Here is a 26,284-nt window from a genome sequence, read left to right as displayed (position 1 = left end):
TGCGGGGCTGTCTGTAGGCAAGGACTGGCCTGTCTCCCAAGATTTGTGAGAGTGTTGGGTCATCCTTCAGGATAGGCTGTAGATCCTTAATAATGCGTTGGAGGGGTTTTAGTTGGGGGCTGAAGGTGACAGCTAGTGGCGTTCTGTTATTTTCTTTGTTAGGCCTGTCCTGTAGTAGGAGACTTCTGGGAACTCTTCTGGGTCTATCAATCTGTTTCTTCACTTCCGCAGGTGGGTATTGTAGTTGTAAGAAAGCTTGACAGAGATCTTGTAGGTGTTTGTCTCTGTCAGAGGGGTTGGAGCAAATGCACTCTCAGCTACCTTCGAGACACCACTGACTTCCTGAGGAAACTTCAATCCATCGGTGATCTTCCTGATAACACCATCCTGGCCACTATGGATGTAGAAGCCCTCTACACCAACATTCCACACAAAGATGGACTACAAGCCGTCAAGAACACTATCCCCGATAATGTCACGACTAACCTGGTGGCTGAACTTTGTGACTTTGTCCTTACCCATAACTATTTTACATATGGGGACGATGTATACCTTCAGATCAGCGGCACTGCTATGGGTACCCGCATGGCCCCACAGTATGCCAACATTTTTATGGCTGATTTAGAACAATGCTTCCTCAGCTCTCGTCCCCTAAAGCCCCTACTCTACTTGCGCTATATTGATGACATCTTCATCATCTGGACCCATGGAAAAGAAGCCCTTGAGGAATTCCACCATGATTTCAACAACTTCCATCCCGCCATCAACCTCAGCCTGGTCCAGTCCACACAAGAGATCCACTTCCTGGACACTACAGTGCTAATAAACAATGGTCTCTCTGGTCACGCAATCACAGACATGAAGGTCGCTATCTTAAAACAAAAAAACTTCAAATCCAGACTCCAGCGAGAAACTGCTGAATTGGAATTCATTTGCAAATTGGATACTATTAATTTAGGCTTAAATAGAGACTGGGAGTGGCTAAGTCATTATGCAAGGTAGCCTATTTCCCCTTGTTTTTTCCCGCCCCCCCCAACCCCCGACGTTCTGTTTAAACTTGGATTTAAACTTGGAGAGTGGTCAGTTTGCATGAGCTATTGCCAGCAGGAGAGTGAGTTTGTATGTGTGTGTGTGTCCCCGGGAAAAAAAGGGGGGGGGGTGAGAGAGCCTGGATTTGTGCTGGACATGGCCCACCTTGATTACCATGCACATTGTAGGGAGAGTGGTCACTTTGGATGAGCTATTACCAGCAGGAGAGTGAGTTTGTGTGTGTGGTTTTTGGAGGGGGGTGAGAGAACCTGGATTTGTGCAGGAAATGGCCCACCTTGATTATCATGCACATTGTGAAGAGAGTTGTCACTTTGGATGGGCTATTACCAGCAGGAGAGTGAGTTTGTGTGTGGGGGGGTGGAGGGTGAGAAAACCTGGATTTGTGCTGGAAATGGACCAACTTGATGATCACTTTAGATAAGCTATTACCAGCAGGACAGTGGGGTGGGAGGAGGTATTGTTTCATGATCTCTGTGTGTATATAATGTCTGCTGCAGTTTCCACGGTATGCATCCGATGAAGTGAGCTGTAGCTCACGAAAGCTCATGCTCAAATAAATTGGTTAGTCTCTAAGGTGCCACAAGTACTCCTTTTCTTTTTGTATTAGAATAGTTACTAGTTTCAGTGTTATAGCACAATTTCTCTGACCAGTGTGGACAGGTTTTCTTTCCTGGAATACTGTGTAGGTCTGATGTGACCAGGTGAAACAGACAGGAAAGGATTAATGGTTACCGCCCTGTCACATGACACCACAGAGAATTTAAGGAAGGGCCATGTCCTTTTTCTGGGGACTGAGAGAGGCATAGGGAAAGACCTTTGGGGTGTGCCACCGGTTTTGGTTAAGGTAATCACTTTGTTTTCAGTTACTGAATGAGTGCTAGCATTTGAATAATACATTGTGGCCTGAGGCAAGGGCTAGAAACAGACTGGTTTCTTTCCTGGGAAGCACCAACATACACTATATTTTTCTCACACACCACTTCTATAACAATGTAACTCTATTGACTTCAGAACATAAGTAAAACGAGGGAAGAATCAGGCCTCATGTATTACCATGCTATGGATTACTTGTGCTAGTTGTTGGTATGGTTTGACTAGTACATAATTTTTAGGAAAAGATTTTTGTCCACATAATTGTCTGCAGACTCGTCTGGGGAACAAGAAAACTGGCCCTACTGATTTGGGGAATCTGATAATATCAGGGCTACTCTCCACTTTCATTTAAAAACTAAAAAGTAAGAGAGCTGTTTTCCTTGAGAAGATCACCTTGAAATTGTGTATCATAATAAATAGACTGTTGTCCTAAGGACCATCTCTTCTTGTTTACAGTTCGCCTGTGAGAATCAGAACCTGGGGTGCCTCAGTTTTCAAAAGACTTCAGGCCAATTTTGGTTTCTGAGGGGCAATGCTGCCCAGGTTGCTGCTGGCTTTGTAACCCACTGCTGTGTGTCTGTTATAGGTCCCCTTCTGTGCCAATCTGCAGATGATATGAGATGTTACAGCCCCCAGCTAGTAACACCTTGTATCGCTCTAGCTACAGCAGATTACGCTGTTAGCTCTGGCAGTCCCCAGTTCAATCCCCAGTGCGTCAGCCAAGAAGGCAGCATTCACAATAACGGGATGCTAGTATAGGCACGATCTCAAATAGATTTTTTTTCTGTGCTACAGCTCTGTGTTCAGTTACGTTGTGGTTGTCCCCTGACCTGGTTACCACACAGTTACAATTTGTAAGGAAGATGGAACCTAACATTTTCTCAGTTAGGTCCCTTCCTAACTGTGGGATTTGGGAGTACTCAGCATCACATAAGGAGAGGCACTTTCGAGTTGCAAAAGGAAATACTTTCATTTCTATCTGTACCAAATACTGGGGAAAATATTCTAGCAGACTGAACAAAATAATACATTCAAAATATTCATCTGCTTACAGCAAGGTAGAGTCAGGACAGGTGTGAAAAATAGGAAAACCAGAAACTTTTATAAGCTAATGGGTGCTATTAGGAAACATTTCCTTCAACAACGCTGAACACTCATAGAATATGTCTACATTCGAGCTGAGAGATGTGATTCCCAGGTCGAATAGACGTACCTATGCTAGCTCTGCTCAAGCTAGTGCAATAAAAAGAGCAATGTAGCCAGGGTAGCACAGGAGGTTACTTAGACTAGCTGTCCGAGTATATACCCACCTGGACCCCTTGGCTAAGTCCTCAGGTGGCTATCCTGAGATGCAACTCTAGCTACACTGCTATTTTTAGCATGCTAGTTCAGGCAGAGCTAGGGAATCACACCTCAAAGCTAAAATAAAGATGTACCCTTACTTGGTCAAGACTTCTTATTCTCTGACTGGTATCTCCACTGGATCAAACCTCAGTAATAATTCTGTACCCCAATCAATGCCTGGGGAACAAGAAAGTTCTGCCCTATTTCAGGGATCCTCTGGAGTTCTGGAGACCTTCCGGACTTGCTCATCCTTATGATGCAGGGGCCACTCACTGTAGGGTTTCAGAGCCCAGGGACTTTCTCCTAAGAGGTTCGACAGAGAAGTGGTCTTCACATAGAGCAAGTCTGTTTCTAGTGGGGTCCCACAGGGATTTGTTCTTTGCCATATGCTATTTAACATTTTTTATCAAAGACCTGGAAGAAAACAAAATCATCACTGATAAAGTTTGCAGATGACACAAAAAATTGAGAGACTGGTAAATAATAAAGAGGACGGGTCACTGGTACAGAGCGATCTGGATCACTTGGTAAACTAGGTGCAAGCAAACAATATGCATGTTAATACAGCTAAATATAAATGTATATATCTAGGAACAAAGAATGTAGGCCATACTTACAAAATGGGGGAAGCAGTGACTCTGAAAAAGACTGGGGGTCATGGTGGATAATCAGCTAAATACGAGCTCCCAGTGTGATGCTGTGGCCAAAAGAGCTAATGCGATCATGGGGTGCATAAAGAGGGGAATCTCGATTGAAGAAGTGTGTTGATAAATTGGAGAGGGTTCAGAGAAGAGCCATGAGAATGATTAAAGGATTAGAAAACTTGCCTTATAGTGATAGACTCAAGGAACTCAATCTATTTATTTTAACAAAGAGAACGTCAAGGGGTGACTTGATTGCAATCTATACATACCTAGATGGGAAACAAATATTTAATAATGGGCTTTTCAGTCTAGCAGAGAAAGGTATAATGTGATCCAGTGGTTGGAATTTGAGGCTAGACAAATTCAGACTGGAAATAAGGTGTAAATTTTTAACAGTGAGAATAATTAACCATTGAAACAATTTACCCTGGGTCATAGTGGATTCTCTACCACTGACCATTTTTATATCAAAGTTCGACATTTTCTCTAAAAGATATCATCTAGGAATTATTTTGGGAACGTTCTATGACCTGCACTGTGCAAGGGGGTCAGACTAGATTATCCCAATGGTCCCTTCTAGCCTTAGAATCTATGCATCCATGATCTATATCCTGGAAACTGGTGAGATCTAGCTGCCTTCCTGATTTCTCAGATTTTGGAGGAGTTAGTAGCAGAGGAGGGAGAGTAAGGTATCTGAGTGAGAGAGACTTCCATCGTCTTTATATTTTCCAGATGAGTTTGTTGGTTCTTCATCACCTCCCATCTTTTAGTGGGTATATTTTTATACCAGATTTCTGAAAAGACTTTGGAATACTTTTACTCACACTTTATTTTAGGCTTTCCAGTTTGTGCAGCCAAAGAAAATCTGCATCAGACTGGAACCCTTACAGGCACCAAAAGACTGGATTTCTAGAAGCACAAGGCTGATTCCTTTACCTCACAACAGATAATAATCATCAGCTGTCAAGAAATGCTGATGAAATATGACTTCCTCATATGCGATAAGTTCTGCCCCTTTTGGATCTTTTTGCAGACAAATGAAGAAGGAATCTGAAGGCAGCATTCAATGCAACTGATACTGCTGCCAAGCCAGCAGCCTTGGCAGTTACCAGACACTGATCTTCCTGGCTGAACAGTTCTAGTTTGCCACAGGAGATTCAGACCAAGGTAGAGGATCTTACACTTGAGGGACCCAATTTATTAGCAAAAAGACAAGTGAATGTGGAAGACAGAAGAAGGCTCTGTAGCAACCCTTGGATCTGTACACACCTTACCTTTGAAGGAAATTCATTCCCCTTCAGTTTTCATAAACAGGCCAAGAATTCCAAGAATTACTATTGATTTTCCATGTTTCAACTTGAGACCCCTTAAAGTGACTCAGTTTTCAGAAGATGCTAAGAAACACACCGTCTGAAAACTAGGTTCATTTAAGATGTCTCTAAGTGGCACCTAGAATTACAAGTCACTTTTGGAAATATTGACTGGAGCTCTTTATGACCACTAGTAGATCACTCACAAGTTGACCTAGACACACTCCTTTTTCAGGTAGCGGTCCAAACATCTTCTCCAATGGCCTACTGATGAACTGACCTAATATCCTGTGGATTTGTGTATTCTTCTCACCTTTCCTATCATTTTTCAGGGATCCAAAATGTCCGTCAAATGGAGCAATAGAGAAGGTCCCTCATCAATATAAAGGGAAGGGTTCTATTTCTGTTATTTTTTAATACACAGTAATGTCTGTACACTAAAATGGACATGAAGAATTGAAACAAATACATCAGGAAACTGAAATTCTGTCTGATGGCATTGGCCTCTATTATTCTTACTTTTATGTCCCAGAATATCATGTCATTAGAAATTCATTTGGCTCCGTATGAAAGAAGGCAGAAAAGACTGTTAAAGCTTTCTTTCCAGAAGACAGGTTACGTACAATCTAAGAGATGCTATCCTCTATAAGATCCCAGTCTTAAGGAAGTGTGCTGTATTTCCTGTGGCTGTTAGGCCTTGTGGTTTCATGTACCACATTACATCATTTGCCAGGTTATGTCTGAGACCTTTACAAGGGCTGTAATAGATGGTGTACTGTTTCCATTGTACAATGACCCCTTAGTCACAGTGACTGGGGATGTTGAAGGCTCTTATAGGTGTTTCCTTCTCACCTGCACATCATCTGCAGTACTAATCAGACCACAAAAGTGGGCTGCAGTGCCATTCAAGACTTGACTTTCCTTCTTATGATCAAACACAAAGTTGTTCAAGTCTTGACAGCCAAAACCACAGCAGTATATTACACCAGCCACCAAGGAAGAGACTGGGAAAGATGTGCCAGGGAAGGAAAAGTATCTTAAAAGACTCTTTAAGTTAAAAGTATACTTAGCAGAACAAATAGACCCCTTGAGGACTGAATCTTCCAAATGTAGCAAGTTTCTGCAAAATATCTTGGCTACCAGGGAAAAATACAGATATCTGGATCTATTTGGGCAAGACTTTGTCTCTTACAGATGTCTTTCTCCCAGACTGGGGTGGTAAATTCTTTCATCCATTCCCTCTAGTCTTGTCGGTGATTTGGAAAGTATGACAGGACAGATCCAAGAATATAATTGGTCCCACTCTCGGCTTTTATGTTCTCTGATCTCCTAGTACTCATGTAAGAACTGCAAGTCTTGCTTCTTGATCCAGTTCCAAAATTTGTCAAGCTGACAGCTTCGTTTCTGAATTGCAAAAAGTATTAGATAGAGAGGGTTCTGCTGAGTTCCAAATGATTTATTTAGAAATCAGGAAGCCTTTTTCCAGGAAAACTTCTTTAATGAAATTAAATTGAAGAGATGCTTCTACTGGACAGCTCAGCAAGGGGTAGACCCGAGACAGTCCTTCATCACTTCACTGTTGGACACCTTACTGTAGTTAGACAAATCTGACTACTATGCACTGAGTTGTCTCAGAGTTCCCCTGGCTACAATTTCTGTTTTCTACCTTCCAGTACATGGGTTTGTCAGCTTTGACTCAACCTTAGACCTGTCAATCCTGTGGGTTCAAATCCTGCTACTGGTCTGGTGGGAGAACACCCAATTTGCCAGGAATTCCTGTCTGATGGTCTGTCCTTCCTCATTCACTGCCTGCAGGGCAACAGGAGCCAATCAAAGCTGGTCCACAAGCTGAGGAACAGCTTGGTCCCTCAGTATGCAGAGCAGGCAGAGCTACCATCTTATGGTTGCCAAGAGTTTTAAACAAAACTGTTGATCGTTACAGTAGCACTCAATCCTTTGATCTGGGAGCCACCATACCAGGGAGTAGGTGAAGGCTCCTAGAATCCCCCAGTTTCTGAGATATCTGTTACCCCCCATTTACTGTGACTCCTCCCAGAGCACCCTCCCATTTGTTGCTGCTTCCCCATCTCGCCCATGAAGTAGCTGCTCTACCTCCCCACCCCCACACCTAATCCCAGATCCCCACTGCCTACAGGTGCGTTGTTGTGGAGGTGGCAGTGGTCTACCCTCCTGTCCTGTGGGCTTTAGTGGGTGGCCAGTGGTCCCATGCATGTTTTTATGGCATCTATGGATAAGGCCAGGAGCCAGTTCATCTCCACACAGACTGTCCAAACTGATCAGCATGCATATGTTTGGGTACTCCGGACAACTCTGGGGATTACAGCACATCTCACCAAGTTCTAAGGCAGTCTCCACAAAATGATTTTGCAGCATCACTATAATTAAAATATGCAGGGATGCTTCTTAGAACTCTGTACACACCTTTACATAGCATTATTATTTTAACATGACCTGATACTTAATGGCTCTGATGGCTCTGATACTTAATTTCAAGGGGTAATGTCCTGTTTCCGGTTACTGCATAGGGCACTTAGGGTACAAAGAGCAGTACAGTAGACATGGAGACCAAACAAAAGGCGGGGATATGAAGGACTTGATCCTACTAAATCTTACACATACAAGTAACCCCTGATCTCAATGAGACTATTTTATAATTAAGAACTGACTACTTGCATGATCAAGGGTTGCAAGATGAGTCCCCAAAAAATTAAAAGGTGGACAGATGCGAGGATCTTCATGACAAAAATAATTTTTTATTCTCAATTATGTCATCAAGAATAGTGATTAATGATAAAAAAAAACACATTTACTTACTGGTTCTTTGAGACGATAGCCAATTTGGAACTATGCTCTTGGGAGGAAGCACTCCTAGGAAGCTTCTAGCAAGTAGCATCCTTTGGGAAGTCTTGCTGCTCCCTTCTCCCTCAGGTCGTGTTTCCGGGGCATACGATAGAGTCTGCCCCAATCACCCTTTAGCACCTTTCACTACCAAGAGACTCCAAAGAAGTAGAAGTGGGTGCAGAAACTGGATCCATATGGACAATCATCTCAAAGAACCCCACTATTTCCTATAAAAAATAACTTTTCTCCCTCAGGAATTGCCTACATGAAGCCCCACACTTGAGAAATTAACAAGTAGTAGTGACCATTCAGGGGTAGAGCAAAGAGTATTAATTGAAAAGTAAATGTAGGACTGCCCCAATGGGAGTAGTTTGGTGTGGGTGGAGGGACGTTCCTCCTCCAAAAAAATTGCAAGCCTCAGGCAGGCATGGAATTTGTCCCCCCATATATGGCCCTGTTGGCCTGACTGGAGCTGCCTCCCCAAATATAGAAGTCAAGCTGCATCTATGATTGGCATATGTGTCTCTGTATGCATATCACTGACTTTCAACACTTTAAAAGTTTAACTTAATATGTTTTTCTTCTATAAGTATTTTACACTGTGTCCCTTGTTTCATAGTGTTGTCTGAGGCTTATATTGTGTAGCCCCTTGATGGAATCTTACCATTCCTCCTGGCAGGATGGATTCCGTTGAGAATTTTAAAGCTCTAGGACTGTATATGTAAAAGGTGCTGTATAAATCAGTACATAATAATGAAGTAGAGGTAGCTAAATTCGGACTAGAGGTAAGTTAGCTATGACAGTAGGTGAGGTAGTACATACCATTTTCTTTGGATATTGGAAAGGCAGCAGACACTTAAACCATTGCAGTGAAAGAGATGTCAGGGCAGTGATCCACTGACTGGGTCCATAACTCTCCTGGCCTGTCTCCACCAGCCCCAGCAGCAAAGATCAATAGAGCCACCAGGGCCTATGAATGATGCCTCTTGCTGCAGGAGATTCTCCCTCTTCCTTCCCACCCCTCATCCATTCTGTGCTACCCCTCTCAGCTTTCTGAATAATATTTTGGAAAAATATAGAGAAAATTAATTATAGTTTATTGAGGTTTCCTAATTCAAGGGAATTCAAAAAGAATGAATGCATTTATGATGAGGGATGTAATCTGCTTTATGAAACTGATCATGTCTCTTTCTTTGCTCCTGCTTTCCCTCTCTTTCTCTGTCTCACTCTCTCTCTCTTTCCCCCTCCCCCTTCTGTTGGGCTGGGTAAAAGACAGGCCTGATAAAGTGAGAGAAACAAGATTGGTTTTCTAAGGGCAGCAGGCCCTTCATGATCAGCTAAATCATAGGCTGTCTGGCTCCCTGGCTGGGTAATGACCTGCTCCCCGCGCCGTGGCACCTGCACCCCCCTGCGGGACGTTATGATGTGCACCCAGGCAACTGCAGGGGGCTGCAGTGAAGGTGAAACTGTCATATCGATCTTTTTAGCACTAAAATATGAGCCACTTTACTCCGCTTCCCGATGCTGTGATGTGAAAAATAATAACTCTGATCCAAATTAAAAATATTGATCTCTGGAAGGTGTTGAAAGTAAATAAACACCTTCCGAAGTTTTCGGGTCAGCCGAGAAATGGTATTCAGCAATAAATGTGTCGGCATGTCAGAATCCAGGGTTCTTGATCTGTTTTTCCTTTTGAATTGATTTTTCATTATTTACTTCCTAAAAGTGTTGGAATTTGGTCCTCGGCCATTAAATCCCAGTGTTTGGGCAAATTATTTCTTTGGGGCTTATGAGGTGCTCCTAATCCACTCGCTCATTGATTGATTGATTTTTGACTCAATAAACTTGCATTACCCTTGCTTTATTTAAGGCTTCCATCATAATTTTTTGTACATTTAGGCTTGACTTTTTTATTTCCCTCTAACAGATGAGCTGACATTGGTCTATCAAACATGTGGGAAAACAATTGCCACAAGGTTAATTTTATTGCTAGCTCCATGCATTTTAAGTAGGTGCCAGGTATTTTCTACTACAAGCTGATAAATTGCAGTTGAACCACTAAAGCATAAGAATGAATGGAAGCACTGTAACAATAACAAAAAACCTATATAAATGCATCACAGAGCAAAAGTATTAAATGAATCATTTTTGCTTCACTGGTTTAACTTTGTTTTACATCAAAGAAAAAATAGACACATAATACAGTGAGCTCTTTAACTGTTATGCGATTCATGTTATAGTGTTATGAATTGTGGTGGTGAAGATATTTCTGATTAGTAGGTGCAGTAAGATATAGTAACTTACACTTTAACCAAGTATTTTTCTTTTACTAACTAGTCGGTTTATAGTTAGATGGTGAAACATTCTTTGGTAATAGAAGTATTGATGCTATTGTTCTCCAACAATTTAGGAGGCTGCTTTTTAACGTTGGAATCAAAAATAGATTTGTGCCTTCCTTCCTATTAAAGAAGGTTGCAGGTTGCCATTGCATGTAGAAAGAGAGAATACGATTAGCTTCCTCCTCTTAGCAAAGGATCAGTTTGTCCAGTCTTAAAAAATGTGTGTTCTAGAAACCCTCCTAAATACTTATTTATATGAGAAACCCTTGTTTCTCATAAATGCTCTTGCCCTTAATTGAGCCAATAATCCATACTTTAAAAGTCCCTGTATACATATTTTTTTGTAACTTGTATTTTATAAAGTTTTAACTAACTAGAGTCTGATGCTCAGCTTGGTTAATTCTTATGCTTAAAAACAAAGGGATGCAGTCAATTTAAAAATATTTTTCCCCCCTGAAAGTGTATATGTATTATTATCAATCATACCCAAATTTACTGTAACTGAAAGAAATTAGAGGAAATATTTATTTTTTTGGTTTTGTGTTCTTTCAACTTTGTGGATTTGATAGCACTTTATGTATAGTTAGTTTTATGGCAGAACTATACTAATTAACTATACTAGTTAACAATGTGAGTCACATTGGCATCTGGGCTCAGTGGCAGGTACAGCCCCTGCATCTAACTTTTAAATATTGTTTTTTAAAAAAACATTAGATTTTTAAGTTGACTGGTGTCTTTCATGTCTGTCCATGTACTGACAAGATTATGACACAAAAATACTAAAACAAGGGAATTTTAATGTGTGGTTCTATCTATCTAGGTTTTCATATGCTCCCCATCACTGTGGTATCTAATCACCTCCCACCACCACCACCGTCAAATGTTATGCATAAAATACAATGTTTTCTCTCTCCCTTCTTTTCAGCAAGAACTAGACTTAGATAACTGTACAGGGATTTGGGGTGGGTGGGTTGATCGGTAGGGTTTTTTGTTTTTAAATATATTACAATTGAAGGTAGGCTAGGTTAAGCAGGTGGGGTTTTCATTTTGCTCTGAAGGCACTTAGATTCATGGTCATCCTCATCTTTTTGGGGAGTTAGTTTCAGAGAAAGCTGTCTCCTACACACGAGTTTTGCTATTGAGAGTGATGGTTGAATTGTTCCAGGAACATAGTTGTCATGGGACGTGACAATTACAAGGGGTGAGGTGGCTCATTGGTTAACCTGGACAAATCCGAAATAAGACTTTGAAGATGAAGCCTGAAACCTTGAATTTGACAGGGTATTCCACGAGGAATTTCAAAGGAGAAAGTGTGGCTCTGCATTGATATATGCTCTCAGTGGCATCTGTTGCTAGGAGACTTAGTAGGATTCTGATCTCCACCTGGATGAGGTAGTGTGCAGGCAAGGAAAGGGTGGTGTTTCTTGTGTTCCCTGTACCCATACTCAGTCTGAAAGGTAGGCCAAGGTCTGTGTGAAGATCCAGAGATTAACTGGGGGGGAAAAAAGGAGGAAAGTGTGAATAGGAGGTTTGGGGCTATTGCATTAAAGGCATTTTCAACAGATGCTGAACTCCCCCAGTACAATAGTTATTTATTACGGTAGCACCTAAATGCTCATATTAAGTTTTAAGACATTCATCACCATGTGAGACAGCATCTCAGTCAGCTCCTCTGACATTTGCTTTTTGGAGGTGTAAAGATAAGCAGGATGCACATGTAGATTTGTCTCTAAATTTAGAGTAGTTGGATAGCCTCAAAGGATTTTACCTTAGGGTGGTCTCTCCTGCTTTTGAGATTGGACTGGAATAGGATAGCTACTATTCCTCCATCCTTGTCTTCTATGGGTCTAGGTCTGTGCTGTAATGCGTAGTCTGGGTGGGGTGGAGGCTGAGATTAGCTGGCAGTGGACATGCTGTATCATTCAGCAAGGTTTCTGTGATGTAGGTGAGGTTGAAAGCTTTTGCCATGAGGTCATGAATGATCAAGGGCTTACTGAGCACTGACTTTGCAGTAATCTGCAGGTACCTGAGAACCTGATGTTTATCTTCGTATTTGATACATTTATGTGAAGTGGCTTTTTCACAATTACATTTCACTGGCGGTAAGTGTCTAGTGCTGAGCCTGGCTTGCATTTTCTTCGGGGTTTTTGCAAGAAAGATTGGATTGGGGAGAAGTGTTTGGGTGTTACTAGTGGCTGTTGATGAAAATGTGTGGCTGTGCCAGACACACAGAGTATGACCAGTGTGCTCAACACCCACTTCCCAACCCTCCATGGCACTTTGCTGTTCCAGTTGCTGTCAGACACCAGGACCTGGGCAGTTGTGCCTAGTGGTCGGAGTAGGAAATGGTAGAGAAAAATCAGAGAGGACAGATGCCAGCGCCAAGAGTGAGAGCCAAAGGTCAGAACCAGAGTCAGAGACCAGATGCCAGAGCCAAATTTCAGAGCCTGAGTCAGAGGCAAATGACAGAGCCAAGGGTCCGAGCAGAAGTCAGGAATCAGAGCTGACGGTCAAAGCTGGGTTACCTGGAGTGAGGCAAGGCAGGAGCTCTCGCAGCTGTGGGTGAAGGCTTTGAACAGCTGCTGCAATGCTGCTGGGCTTAAGAGCTGGTCTGCTGACTCCTCCTACCGAGCAGGTGATGTAGCCAATCAAGACAGCTGACCTCATTCGTTTGTCCAGAGACTAGCTCTGCTACAGGCTCCGATTCTTGACAGTTGCTGTGCAGGGCAAAGCGGGTTACCCTCCCTCCAGGAAACTAGAGAGTTGAAAAGTTAGATTATAACTGTGGGAGTTATCTTAAAATATATATTTTAGGCACAAACATTAGGCTAACCCTCCCACATCCCCAAGCTGCCTCTGTTTGGAGGTGTTGGTACCTGGCACTGGGGCAGGGGCCCTCTTCTTCTTTCTGGCAGGGGAAAGAGTGAGGTGCGGATTCCTGGCAGCTGAGGATGGGGTAGGGTGTTCCTGCAGTTTGCTGGGATGAGGTAGGGCGTTTTTCCTCTGTCTGGTTATTACTCGTTGGTAGTAGGTGTTCTTTATTTTAAATTTTAGCAGTTGTGATATCATTTATTTGTAGTAGCCACTGCTGTCCTTTGTGGTGCTCTAAGGGAAGAAGTGGAGAAATGAAACTGCAGAGCCTATGGAGGACACTTTTAATCTCTCCTTTAGACTCTGCTCACAGGTTGTTGCCAGTTTGCCGTCTGGGGATCTATAAAGAGACTTTGTAAAATGGACACTGTGTGGTTACACATTTATTTTGTCTCAGTGACTTTCCAGATGAGTGTTGCTCAGCAAAAAGGTGTTTTTACTAATTTCCAGGCCTGCAAACTCAGGCTGTGATCTGTGTTCTTTTCTGGTTCATGCAGAAGTCTGGCATTTAATGCACGTTCATTAATAAGATTCTGGTTCTGTTTTCAGGGCCACCTGTAAAGCCCCATTGACCTCACGTTACTCTCTCAATGACAGCTTTCCAGCCCTATTACCTTCTCTGGGTGATGTAAATGAGCTCATCATTTGATGGTCCTGAAAATGGAATGTGACATTTATGTTGATGTGCAAGCCCGAAAAGTAAAATAGTAAAAATATAGGCTCAGGTGTTCCTCCAGATGAATATTTGGTAGATGATCTAACAAGAAAGAGAGATGGCAGGGCTTTGAAGCCAGTGGAAAAGACTAGTGGTGATTGACAGAATGCTCTCCCTTTCTTTGTGCATAAATGTGTGAACACTGGGCAGGATCCATAGGCTATGGATGGAGGGTGTCTGGTCTGCAAGTGTTATAGTTTGGGAGTAAATGATCTATACATCATCCTTCCTTTCACTTTCAGTATGTCTCCTGTTGGAAAAAACATGTTTCCTAAACACTCAGAAAGAGTTTATGCACTGCAGGGAAAGCCAGTGACAACATGTAACTCCGGCTACAAAGGCTGCTGAGCACCTAGGAACAAAGAATATAGTCCATTCTTATCTAAGAACAAAGAAAAAAACATAAAATCATCACTGATAAAAGTTTAGAAAGATTGGGGTAGTGGTAAATAATGAAGAGCACAGGTTACTGATTCAGAGCAATCTGGATTGCTTAGTAAGCCAGGTGCAAGCAAACAATATGCGTTTTAATAAGGCCAAACTTAAAGATATGCATCTGGGAACAAAGACTGCAAGCCACAGTTACACAATGGGGGACTTGATCCTGGGAAGCAGTGACTCTGAAAAAGATTTGGGAATCATGGTGGATAATCAGCTGAACATGTGCTCCCAGTGTGATGATGTGGCCACAACTGAAGAAGTGTTGATAAATTGGAGAGGGTTCAGAGAAGAGTCACGAGACTGATTAAAGGATTAGAAAACTTGCCTTATAGTGATAGACTCAAAGAATTAAATCTATTTATCTTAACAAAGAGAAAGTTAAGGGGTGACTTGATTATAGTCTATAAGTACCTATATGGGAACAAATATTTAATAATGGGCTTTTCAGTCTAAGCAGAGAAAGGTATAACATGATCCAATGGCTGGATGTTAAGGCGCGACAAATTCAGACCGGAAATAAGACATACATTTTTAATGGTGAGAATAATTAGCCATTGATACAATTTATCAAGGATCATAGTTGATTCTCCGTCACTGGCAATTTTAAAATCAAGATTTTTTTTTTCTAAAAGATATCCTCTTGGAATATTTTCAGGGAAGTTTTATGTCCTGTGATATACAGGAGGTCAGACTAGATGACCACAATGGCCCCTTTTGGCCTTGGAATCCATAAACACATGAAGATTTTCAAAATCGCTCAGTATCCACAAAGGGACATACTTTCAATAGCTCAGCTGCCATTCAAGAACCGAAATATGTGACTAGATTTGCAAAAGAGGTAAACATGTTGGGTGCTAAGCTCTTTTGAAAATATGGCCATGAGTGTCATGGTGGGAGCAGTTGAATGCTGAGGAATTCTGATAATCTAACTCTTAATTAGTTTAGTGTGAACTGGGCTCTTTTTAATGTCTGTTATGAAATCATGGTACCTTTGAAATCAAAGACAAAAAAATTTTCACTCTTGGCCTTTAAAACCTGTTTGCCAAGGAAATCAGACATTAAGGCAAAATACACATCCAACATAATACCAACATACAAGAGTTAGTCCACTACCATCAGGACATTTTTCCACACCATTGCACCAGTACATTCTCTAACATACTTAATTTGAATTCTACAGTATTATCAAAGGACTGAAAATTGCGCTGAAGTGACCACCTTAAGTCCAGCTTTTCAATGCTACATTATTTCATAATTCTAATGTTAAAATTACAATCCGATTATATGCCAGACAGGAAAAGAATGCTAAATTGATTATATTCTCAAACTTTATTATCTTATCAAAAATAAGCAATTGCTACTCTTATAAATTTACATTATGACTTTTGAAGTATCAGAACAAGACAATGCACAATACTAAATAAGACCATGTTTCATCAGCATGTTTATAATATGTTTTATAATGAAATAAATTAACTGGTGACTGAAAAACTAGTGAAACTGACATTACATGAGATTTGGAAACTGAGATGGGAAATTATTTTTAGTTCAAAACTTTTTTGTCAGCACCTGTTTACCTTTAATGCCTAATTAACTTGTGAGAAAGAAAGTCTGTGTTAAAGATTTCATAGCATCCTTCCCCCTTCACTTAGGCTCCAGTTCAGCAAACAAATGTGTTCATCTTTACATGTGTGAGTAGTCCCATTAACTAAAATAAGCACAAGTAGTTATTTGTAGGGTCAGAGGCTTAAGTTGTGAGAGCTCATAACACACCTGTGTTCCCCTTTTCCAAAGGTCCTCAAGCAAAATAGTAAAGACCAGATTTGATATATGTAATATTTCTAACAAATTTTTTAAAAAGCTTTCTATGTAGAGGGGACAACAACGTAGGTGTTCTTTATACATGACAAAAAAGTGGAAAAAGTACAAAAATACTTCTTAGTCCATGTTTTAAAAAGAAAATGCACCATTCTATTACCCATGAATCCAAAATAAACAGAAGTTTCCCTTCCCTAGCTCTGCACTGACAATTAACTAACCAAATTTTTCCAGAATTCTGTTGACACTATAGATAGTGGCAAGAGTCCTGTGGCACCTTGTAGACTAACAGACATATTGGAGCATAAGCTTTCGTGGGTGAATATCCACTTTGTCAGATGCATGTAGTGGAAATTAGTGGTGATGCACCAAAGATATTTTGGCCTAATAATTACAGATCTACATAGACTGAAGTAGTTGATAAGGGAAAGCATCAACAATAAGTTCAGCTGTATACAAAACATACGAAAAAAACATTCAAGGTTAAATAAAAAAGAAAAAAAATTGTAGTGAAAAGATATTCACACTTCTAAGATGCTATGTGATATAGAGGGTTTATGACTCAGTGAAGCGAGCTGAAGTAATTACAGCTCTGTGAGACAAAACGAGAAAGTAAATGCCCCTACATAATGAAGCACTGAGGCTATGTGGCAGTGGTGGTTAGTAGAGCAGAGTGAACATGAGGGTGCTTCTCACTCAAATGAAACACAATGAAGTTTGCTCATTTGTGGAACCGCCTTTGTTACGTGTTTATATGATGGATGAGGATTTAAAAACTCTGGGTAGAATTCTGGCACCATTGAGATAAATGGGAGTTTTGCCATAGACTTCAGTGGGACCAGGATTTTGCCCTATAAGTTATTTATACATGTGTTTAAATATATACATAATCTTTGGACACCTAAGTTTAAAAATTTGGCCACAGTTTTTCCCATAGCTCACAGCCCTATTGAAGCATTTGACATAAGAAATCGGAATGAGTTCCACTATGGCGAGGGACTGTTTTTTTTGTTTTGTTTTTGTTTTTTGTTTTTTTTTTTAAATCTGATGTATTTAGAAAAAAAAAGGGCTTTTGAGTTTCATCAATTCAAATTACATTACCACCTGGAAAATGTGAGTACAGTAATGCTCTATGGATTTATAGAATTATTACAATATAAGACCTTCAGCAAGTTCTATAGTAACATGTTCAGTTAGCTTTCTGTGGGTGGCTAATTATCCTATACAAACGTCTACTCATTATGATAGTATATAAAATAAAGTAAATAGCTATTTTCACAGTTTCTATAATATTGGTGTTAAATTTGTCCTTTTGGGGTCACATGAGAGTTTTTGGCAATATTTTTTTATTTAGTCACTTGTCACTAACTTTTCTCAAACAGTGAAAAATATGCAACTGACATGTTGGGAAAGGTCTGACCATGCTGTTGTGGCTGGCCCATACATCAGGAGAAAAGACAAACATGATTGAATACTATGTCATAACAGTGCATGCAGGAAACAAATATTCTGTAAGAAATGTATTGGTGAACAAACTGAAAAATTGTAAAGCTCTAAAAGAGTTTCAGGCTTGTTAGCAGTTTTTGACAGAAAACCATTGAAGCAGGGAACAACAACAACAAAAAAATCAGCCAAAGAGAACCCCTGTTCTCCTCCTCCTGTCCCCGCTTCCCCCTGGTAATGACTGATGCAGAATTTAGCTTTGTTCTGTTCATTTAACCCGAAGTTACCCTTCAAGAGCTTTCAGCACTTTTATCAAAATTGGTTGCCTTGTGAAGAATTTACTATTCTTAATCTTTAACTCCTGCACTCCCTGTGGTTCTCAGAACACTCTCTAATTATTTACCACAAAGTTTGGGTTTTTTTCCATTTTTCTCAGTTGAGCTCAGAGTATTGATCGAGTTGTCTTATCAAAACCATAGTGAAGTCTTACTAAGGCAGCACATATCTGTTACTTTTAAAAATACAATTTTACCTCTCTGACAACCCTCTGGATAAATTGTCTGTGGAGATTTAACCCAGGATGTTTGGATCTAAAAGCATGACCTTCTACTGCTTGAACTAAAAATTAAGTTCATAAGCATAGAGGCAGTAGCCAGCACATAAACCTTTTTGTGGTGCAGCCACTAGAGGGGGACAAAGGCTCATATGGGGTTAATTTGCGTTACACCTTCATTAATCAGATTAACTACATATGAAGCAAATCAATTTAGCAAGTACAAAGATAAGATTACTGATGTATTTTAATAATTTTAATGTTTTGACATAAATTCTTGTGTGTAACAAATGTTTCTCGAAAAAATTATCTAGAACCTGTCATGTTCTAAAAAATATAAAGAATTCATTTTAAAACAGACAAAAAATTAGATTCAGTTAAACTGGCACCAAGTCCCCAGTGGTATTAACTTTGTTGTTGGCAATCACCATTCTGTATCAAAATACATTTTTAAAAATAAACTGAAGTTGATCATTTGCTCCATATTCAAGTAGAAAGATAAATTTGCATATCCTAAATGAATTCTATCAGTCAAGGTAAATTTTAGTGATGGCCTCTTCATTCCTGAATCACCAAGCTCTCTGATAATTAATAAGCTTTGTTAAGCAAACACAGGCCAACATGCACATGATGAATAGGGCAATTGTACATTGAGAAACAATTAGTTTAGTGCTCCATATGGCTTGATGTCCATTAACAGGCCCTATTAATAATGCAGAACAGAAACAGCTATAATTAAATTTACAAAGGTTTTAGATTATATGAAAAGGAAAGCATTCTGATAATCTATTCTGACACTAATTTTAAAGTTTGGAGGTATGTAGTATTTAAAAAGAAAGAAAGCGATTTCATCCTATGGGAAGTGAGGTTATATAGCTGTTCTCAGATCAGAGTTTAATAATCTCATCTTTCTAAACATACCTTGAGAGACGAGACCAGTTTTCTCTCTTTTTTTTAAACTGCAAAATGAAGTAAATTTGAGAAAAGCTTATCTTTTCAGTTGTTTAGCTTACTCAACTCTGTATCTTGTTACATTTTATAAATTGGAGATCAATAATAGTGTTAGCACTAGAAGATAACTGGTATTAATTAGAAGAGTTTAGTACCAATTGCACAACTTCTTTATCAGTACTATTTGGCATATGGAAATACTTTTTAAAAAATCAGTGTACTTCCTACAGTAAATTATAACCAGAGATAATTATACTGTGATGTCATGAAATTGCAGTGATAAAAAATTTTGTTTTCAGATTAAACAAAAATGTTTTCTGAGAGTGTGTCTGACATCCTTCTAAGGTCCCCTGAGTTAAAAATAAAAGTAACCTCTGACCTATACATATGCTTATTAAGATGTTCTGTAAAAACAGGGGAACCTAGGAGCCCATCACCAAAAGTAGAAGGAAAAAAATAAACATAAAGGTATGTCTTGAGAACACAAACAAATCCCTACGTAATGTCAACTCTGATGCACCCTATGTTCATTTATATAAAGTTGGAGATGTTCATCCATATTTACTTTTGATTTGTTGAACATTCTTAAATGCTTTATAATTGAAACTGATGATAATGATTGTGGTAAAATTTAATTAAGATGAAAAAAACATTTCATATCTTCCTTTTCAAATCCCTCTGAACACAATAGCCCATTATTAAACATTGTCTTCTGTGATTTGAATCAATTGCTGTTTTAGGGGGAAGGTATTTTTAATTAACAATTGAGGGTGCATGGCATTTTGGTTTGCTTCCCATTTTACTGATGCTTCTGATCTGTCAGAATTTAGCAATGAAAAGACCATTCCTACAGTATACGAATAAGTCTTTTTCAGTTTTTCACTCCGTGTTCTAGTTTAGTGGATGTTAAAATAGGATTTAATTAATTTATTTCTATTTCCTTCCACCATCGTGATAATTATTTCCCTAACTATATCTGTGGTTAAACTTGTGAATTTTTCTTTTGACAATTTATGCAAGAGAATCTGTGATCTGGTAGATTGCATGCTGAAATATCTGGAAAATAATAGAGGTTGTATAGTATATTTAGTTGGCACGAGAAGCGTGTTTTTCCTGAGATCGTATAGCTATATTGAATCTGTTTTTAGAAAAACTGATGAACTCGAGATTTGTTTAATAATTAAAATAAAAATTAATAAGACCAAGACAAGCCTACACATATCCCACCCAAATTATTAAAGGCCTTAAAGCACTTTAATATATATCATTTCTTATTCAAAGAAATGCATGCCAAAATGTTTCCAACATGCTAATAAAAATTCAATGTAATTATTTCAAGGAACTTTAGGAAATGTGTAGGGTCAAGTAAACTGAATTTACGAGAATAATATCTAGCTATGACTGCCACCCTATTCACTGCTGGTTGACCTTCCTAGTCAGGACATTCATTGTGTGGCCATAATCTTGAGGACATTGAATGTGAAAGCTTCACTGCTGCACCATTTATGCATCTTTCAGTAAGAGACTGTTATGCTATTCACTTCATCTAGAAAGTAGTTTTTCATCATCATTTTATTGCTGTATTAAATCTGTGGCATATGAATCTTCACTTTTGATTTCAGTACTTTTGTTCTTGAACTATCAAACATCAGTAGTTCTTCCAGTGTTTTACCTAAAAGGTCTTTGCCAGGGCTATATTTCTTTTGTATCTTAATGTCCTATTTCTCATATATGGGACTGAGTAGAGAGAATACCTTTATAATTAACTTTTCAACTACAGTCAGACTTGACATACATACTGATTTCTATGGACATCACATAAAGTTTAAGGTATGTTTTTATTATTAAAATCTCTCCTTGAAATAAAAAATGGCTGCAGGTTGTCATGGCTGGTTCTAGAAAGGCCAGCATGTAGAATAGGCTAAGATCTCATCTGAGTTTAGCTGAGTTTTATGGATCTATTTATGAGATCCAATAAAGTAATGATGTAATTTTACTTGTCTAATAAATGTAGCTGTACAAGCAAAGGACAGCAAACATTTTCATTGTGACCAAAATCTCTCAAACTGCAGCCACTTTGAGCTTAGAGCTGATGCTATTTAATAAATGTTGGCTATTCTTCTAACAATCACAATTATTTAAAGGGTTTTAAAAAGGGATAGAGCAAATCAAATAAAACCATTACTGTTGTATCTCATTCTGAAGTTGTGTATTTTTTATGTGGGTCTTGTTTAATGTCTCCTCCCAGTTTTCATCCATTATCACAATAATTGAGTTTGTAGCTGGAATTAAATTTATCAAATTGTGTTATCCTCTCTTGAAATTGGATACGTATCCTGGCAGTGGGAGCTAGAAGTTAATCTGCTTTGCTAAAGCCTCCAGTGGCACAGCAGCAACAGGATTGAGAAGGCTCAAACATTTTCCTGTCACCCTGGACACGATGTAATTTCTCCTCAATCCCTTGTGCAAATAATGACATTTGAATCGAGCATTAACAGGCTTAATTACTTTAAAATTGTCATTTTAATTTACACTGATATAGTATTGATCATACAAGCAGAGATTAAGCTGTTCACTGGAGCAGATGATGGGGAATTAAACATTAAAGGGTCCTCGTGGGGCTGAGAGGGCCGTCCAAAGTGTGCCAGAAGAGGAATGATATTTCTCTGTAATGAACTGGCAGCATGCAGGGACATGAATCTTTGGCCTACTGGAAAAAGGGAAATAATGGGGTTTGGGAAGCATTTGCAGGTTATTCATTCGCTGCCATGCACCAATTCTCCAGTGATTCATCCACCTCACCAACATTTATTTATCTAGCAAATTCAGGAGCTCTGACCTTTTGCTAAGTGCATTTAACATAAGACTGTGAATTTTTGGGGGTGTAACTTTTTATAAATATTGGTTATTGTTTCTTATTTTTAGGTAATATTAAATAATTTTCTTTAATCTTACAAATATACTTATGTCCACTTGCCATGCTTATGATTATCATTTAGACTTCATAAAAAGATCTGAGTATGGTGGGATTAAATGGGGTCTTCCAAAGTCCTTGACCTCATTTAGTTCCACTATGATTTTATCTTTTATAAAGTCTAAATAAAAGCCATAACAAAAGCAAGTTGACACGAGTATATAGGGAAGATTAAATAACTTTGCTCCTTTTTTCTGGGTCAGATTGAACAATGACTAATATTTATAAAAGATAAAACTAAAATTTCACTTAGTTTTATGTTAAATGTACTTAGAACTTTTTTTTTTTTTTTAATGTTTTAAAATACAATCCTGTTGTTGTTTTGTGTGTTAAAACATTTTGGTTTGCCTATAATAAACAAAAGTTATATCTGTTTTAAATATTACTAATGAAACAAATCCTACTGAGGTTCACTGTTTTTGCATACATTATTATAGAAAAATGTCCACATTAAATATTTGAATGGTTGTTAAATGGTAGATTTTTTTTGAGCCAGAATTAAAGGATTCATCTGTTAAGTGTTGATAATGTAATAACTAACAACACTAGACAATCTTTTTTCCCCTTAATTTAATATTACCTGCTAAGTACAAAAATAAATATGGTGTTGCTGTATACCTTATAAATAGGGTGGTAATATCAAGGAGTCAGCAGTAATGTGAAATTATTGTAGATTAGGTGAACCCAAACCTGATGTGCTTCTTCTGTTAAAATTGTTCCAGTTAAAGTCAAATGAACGTATTGTCTCCAAATTATCAACATTGTCCCTCCTAAAAGGACTGAGGTCCTGAACCAAAGCCTGTTGACCTCAAGCCTCAAATCCTAGTCTTATTTACTCAGGTAAAATTCTGAGTAAATCCAGTGAAGTAACTAGTGATTCTGGATTTACATTGGTGTAATTGAGGAGATTCATTTCAAGAACTATAACAGTTTTATATATAATTTCCCTTTTGTGTTTTAAACCTTTTGTAATGCAAAATTCATGAAGATGATGTTATGTTGCAATATGAGGAATTGAATTTTTAATCAATAATAATTCTTTTGCAGCTAAAATATAAAATGCTTTATTGTGTATACTTAAAATGGGAACTACTGATGTAGACAGAAATATAAAAATACATCATATTAGGATTTTTAAAAATATATTCATTATTTTAGCTTATAACAGAGGAAGATCCCACCATGTAGTTCTTTCACAGTCAAAACTTGAATGATAAGAATTTTTTATCCATTTTAACAGTGTAGCTGCTTTTTGTCATTCCTGCTCCTTTTCCTTTTCTTTTTTTTAATCTAGTGATGCAGGGCCATATTGCATCATTGGTTTTTAGTCATGACACATCACTGCTTTCAATGGGGACTGCATCTCCATAAAAACTGGTAGAATGATACTGCCCACTCTATCTTTTACAGCAGGGGTTCTCAAACTGGAGGTTAGGACCCCATAGGGGGTCGCAAGCTGTCAGCCTCTACCCCAAACCCCGCTTTTCCTCCAGCACTTATAATGGTGTTAAATATATAAAAACGAAAAATTTTATATATATATATATATATATATATAAATATATATATAAAAAAAATTTATAAGCGGGGGTCGCACTCAGAGGCTTGCTATGTGAAAGGGGTCACCAGTACAAAAGTTTGAGAACTACTGTTCTACAGCATAATAATACAAGTTTCATTGTTAAATTCTGTCAATTTTTTGAGATGTTAAGATTAGCAAATTTGGGGCCTAATACTGCTGACAAATAATACTCACTATTGTAGGAAAAGTGTACTTAAGTCTTGTCTACACTGACAAAATGACCTGTTGCTGACAATGTGTGTTAGGAATGCATTCAACTGAATTGGTGCTCACCGTGATTGTGTTTCAAGTATAGAGAAGGATAAAACATTCAGATGTGTTTCAGTAACTATAATTAAAACCCAGCGGATCAGGTTAAAATCCACCTAAGGGCTGAGAAGTTTGTTCAGTGGGATCATGTGATGAAGCTAACTGTGCTCTGTACTAGCAGAAATTAGACAGTTTTAAATTGAGAGGAAATGCTAGGACATGGATAAGGGGGTAAAGAGAAACAGTTCAGAGTATTTGTGCTGTGGGAAAAGCACCCAGAAGAAGCATTGAAACTTCCCATCTAAAATAATGTAACAAGCATCAGGATTAATTTAAGACAAAATGTCTTTGCACCGAGTAACGCAGAACAGGGGAGAGCTGCTGTGCTGCCTGGTATGAACAGCAACCCATATAGCTGAAACATATTGCACAAATATTTGAAAACAGATGAAAATATATTTTCAGCCTGAGCAACCTGTCTTGAATATCATAAAAATGTCACCATTTGAGAAAAATGAAATATGGATATATGAATGTGGATCATATTTCTTGCTGTATATTTTGTCAAATGTACTATGTAATGTACAAATATGAACCTGGAGTAATCAATATCATTTTTATGTACTTTCCATTACCCTATTTGATCAAGTAACTACTAATATTGTGCATAACTTTTTGTGTTTCTTTCTTCAGGTTTATATGTATTTGTCGTACATGTACAAATATATGTGCTTTATCACTCCTTGTCTGCCAGGGCTCTGCTGCACGCCCTCTGATTTCTCAGGAGTTAGAGACAACATAGGCAATATCAGTTGGCAGACGATGCAGTGGGGGTAGGGGTGGGGGTGCAGAACTTATGATAATAGGCACCATTCTTGTCCTCCCATCACACACTTATTTTTTCACTTATACTGCCTGTGTTGTTTCTTAACAAGTGCTTCTGTCTGTCTGTATTATTTTCTTTTGAGCACCTAAAGGATGCTAAGTACTGTACAGAGACAGGAGATGGTGCCTTTGGATTTTGGACAATTTTTTCTTGTCATAGGATGATTTGGCTCTTTTTAAACAAATTTGCTAGTTTTTGCATCTCCTTGTTGCATTAGTACATGTTTACTTGCAGTTAGTGTGAACACCAAAATAACGGTCAAGTCATTTCCAAGTATATCTTTGGAATTCAGTTTGCAAAATATGGTTGAAAAGTTTTAGTAGTAGTTTAGAATATTTTTAATCCAAGAGGCGCTTGCTCACCCATTTTTCTCTTGGAATGGATATTCATTTACTTCTCTATTTTCTATGTGTACTACTAGCAGTAGATAGAAACTCTCAGTCCACATTGATAGCTATAATGACAAAGAGGCAGTGCATCTGCAATTCTTTAATACTCTAATTTATGTGTGTGGACACAGATATAGACATATGAAATATAATAAAATGACAAGAATTTTCTATTTGTCCAAACAAGACAAAGCATAGAATTGTTTCATTTGACTTGAAACATGTAATTAGCATAACCCTTATGGATTGCTTGTTTTATCATTTGCAGTATAGTAAAAGATTTATTGTCGTAATGCACCTTTTGAAATTGATTAATAGAATTGTTTTGTCCACTTGATTAATATGTTGCCTCAACCCCAGAATAATCAGATTAAACTGGGTTCTCCTGTCCCTTTTGACTTGGTATGTTCTTATTTCCATACACTGACTTATCACTATGGCCCTGTGTAAATTGGTCTTTTGTTTATTTTGTTGTTCTTAATGAATTTGTGTACATTTAACTTATGATCCTTATTAAGATTACAAAATCTGTATTTTGCTTATTGCGTGCATTTGATAAACTAATTTACTAATTCCAGTGAAGCTTAAATGACCATTTCTTCTCTTGCAATAGTTCATCTGACAAATCAAGTTGTTCCATATTATTAAACAAAAATCTCTAAAACAATAAAGGTATTTAAGTATTTTATTTAATGCACATATGAAGTTGTACATATCATGAATTCCCAATTTTGAAAATTAACTACAATCATAAGACACTAAAGAAAAAGAGTTTCTTTTTAGTTACGTTCTTTGATATGTTATGGTTCAGTTTGTTTAATAAGATAAAACAAAGCTTAGTGCTTATACTGTAGTTAAAGAGATCAAAAGATTTAAATTGTGTGATAACATTTGGTAGTCATGTACTTTCTTTCTGTCTCTTAGCTGTGAACTGCTCTAAACCAGTGCCATTCTAAAATCTAAATTGACTTTATTCCATTTAAAATAACT

At 38.3% G+C, this 26,284-nt stretch overlaps 1 protein-coding gene across 5 annotated transcripts in view; it reads left to right on the top strand.

The window, feature by feature from the left end:
- Nucleotides 1-26,284, top strand: part of INPP5A (inositol polyphosphate-5-phosphatase A) — a 429,418-nt gene that overhangs the window by 185,675 nt on the left and 217,459 nt on the right. The window lies entirely within an intron of this gene.

This window comes from Eretmochelys imbricata, chromosome 7 (genome assembly GCF_965152235.1).
Source record: "Eretmochelys imbricata isolate rEreImb1 chromosome 7, rEreImb1.hap1, whole genome shotgun sequence".
Lineage (NCBI taxonomy): Eukaryota > Metazoa > Chordata > Testudines > Cheloniidae > Eretmochelys > Eretmochelys imbricata.
This window is presented reverse-complemented; position numbering and strand designations above follow the sequence as displayed.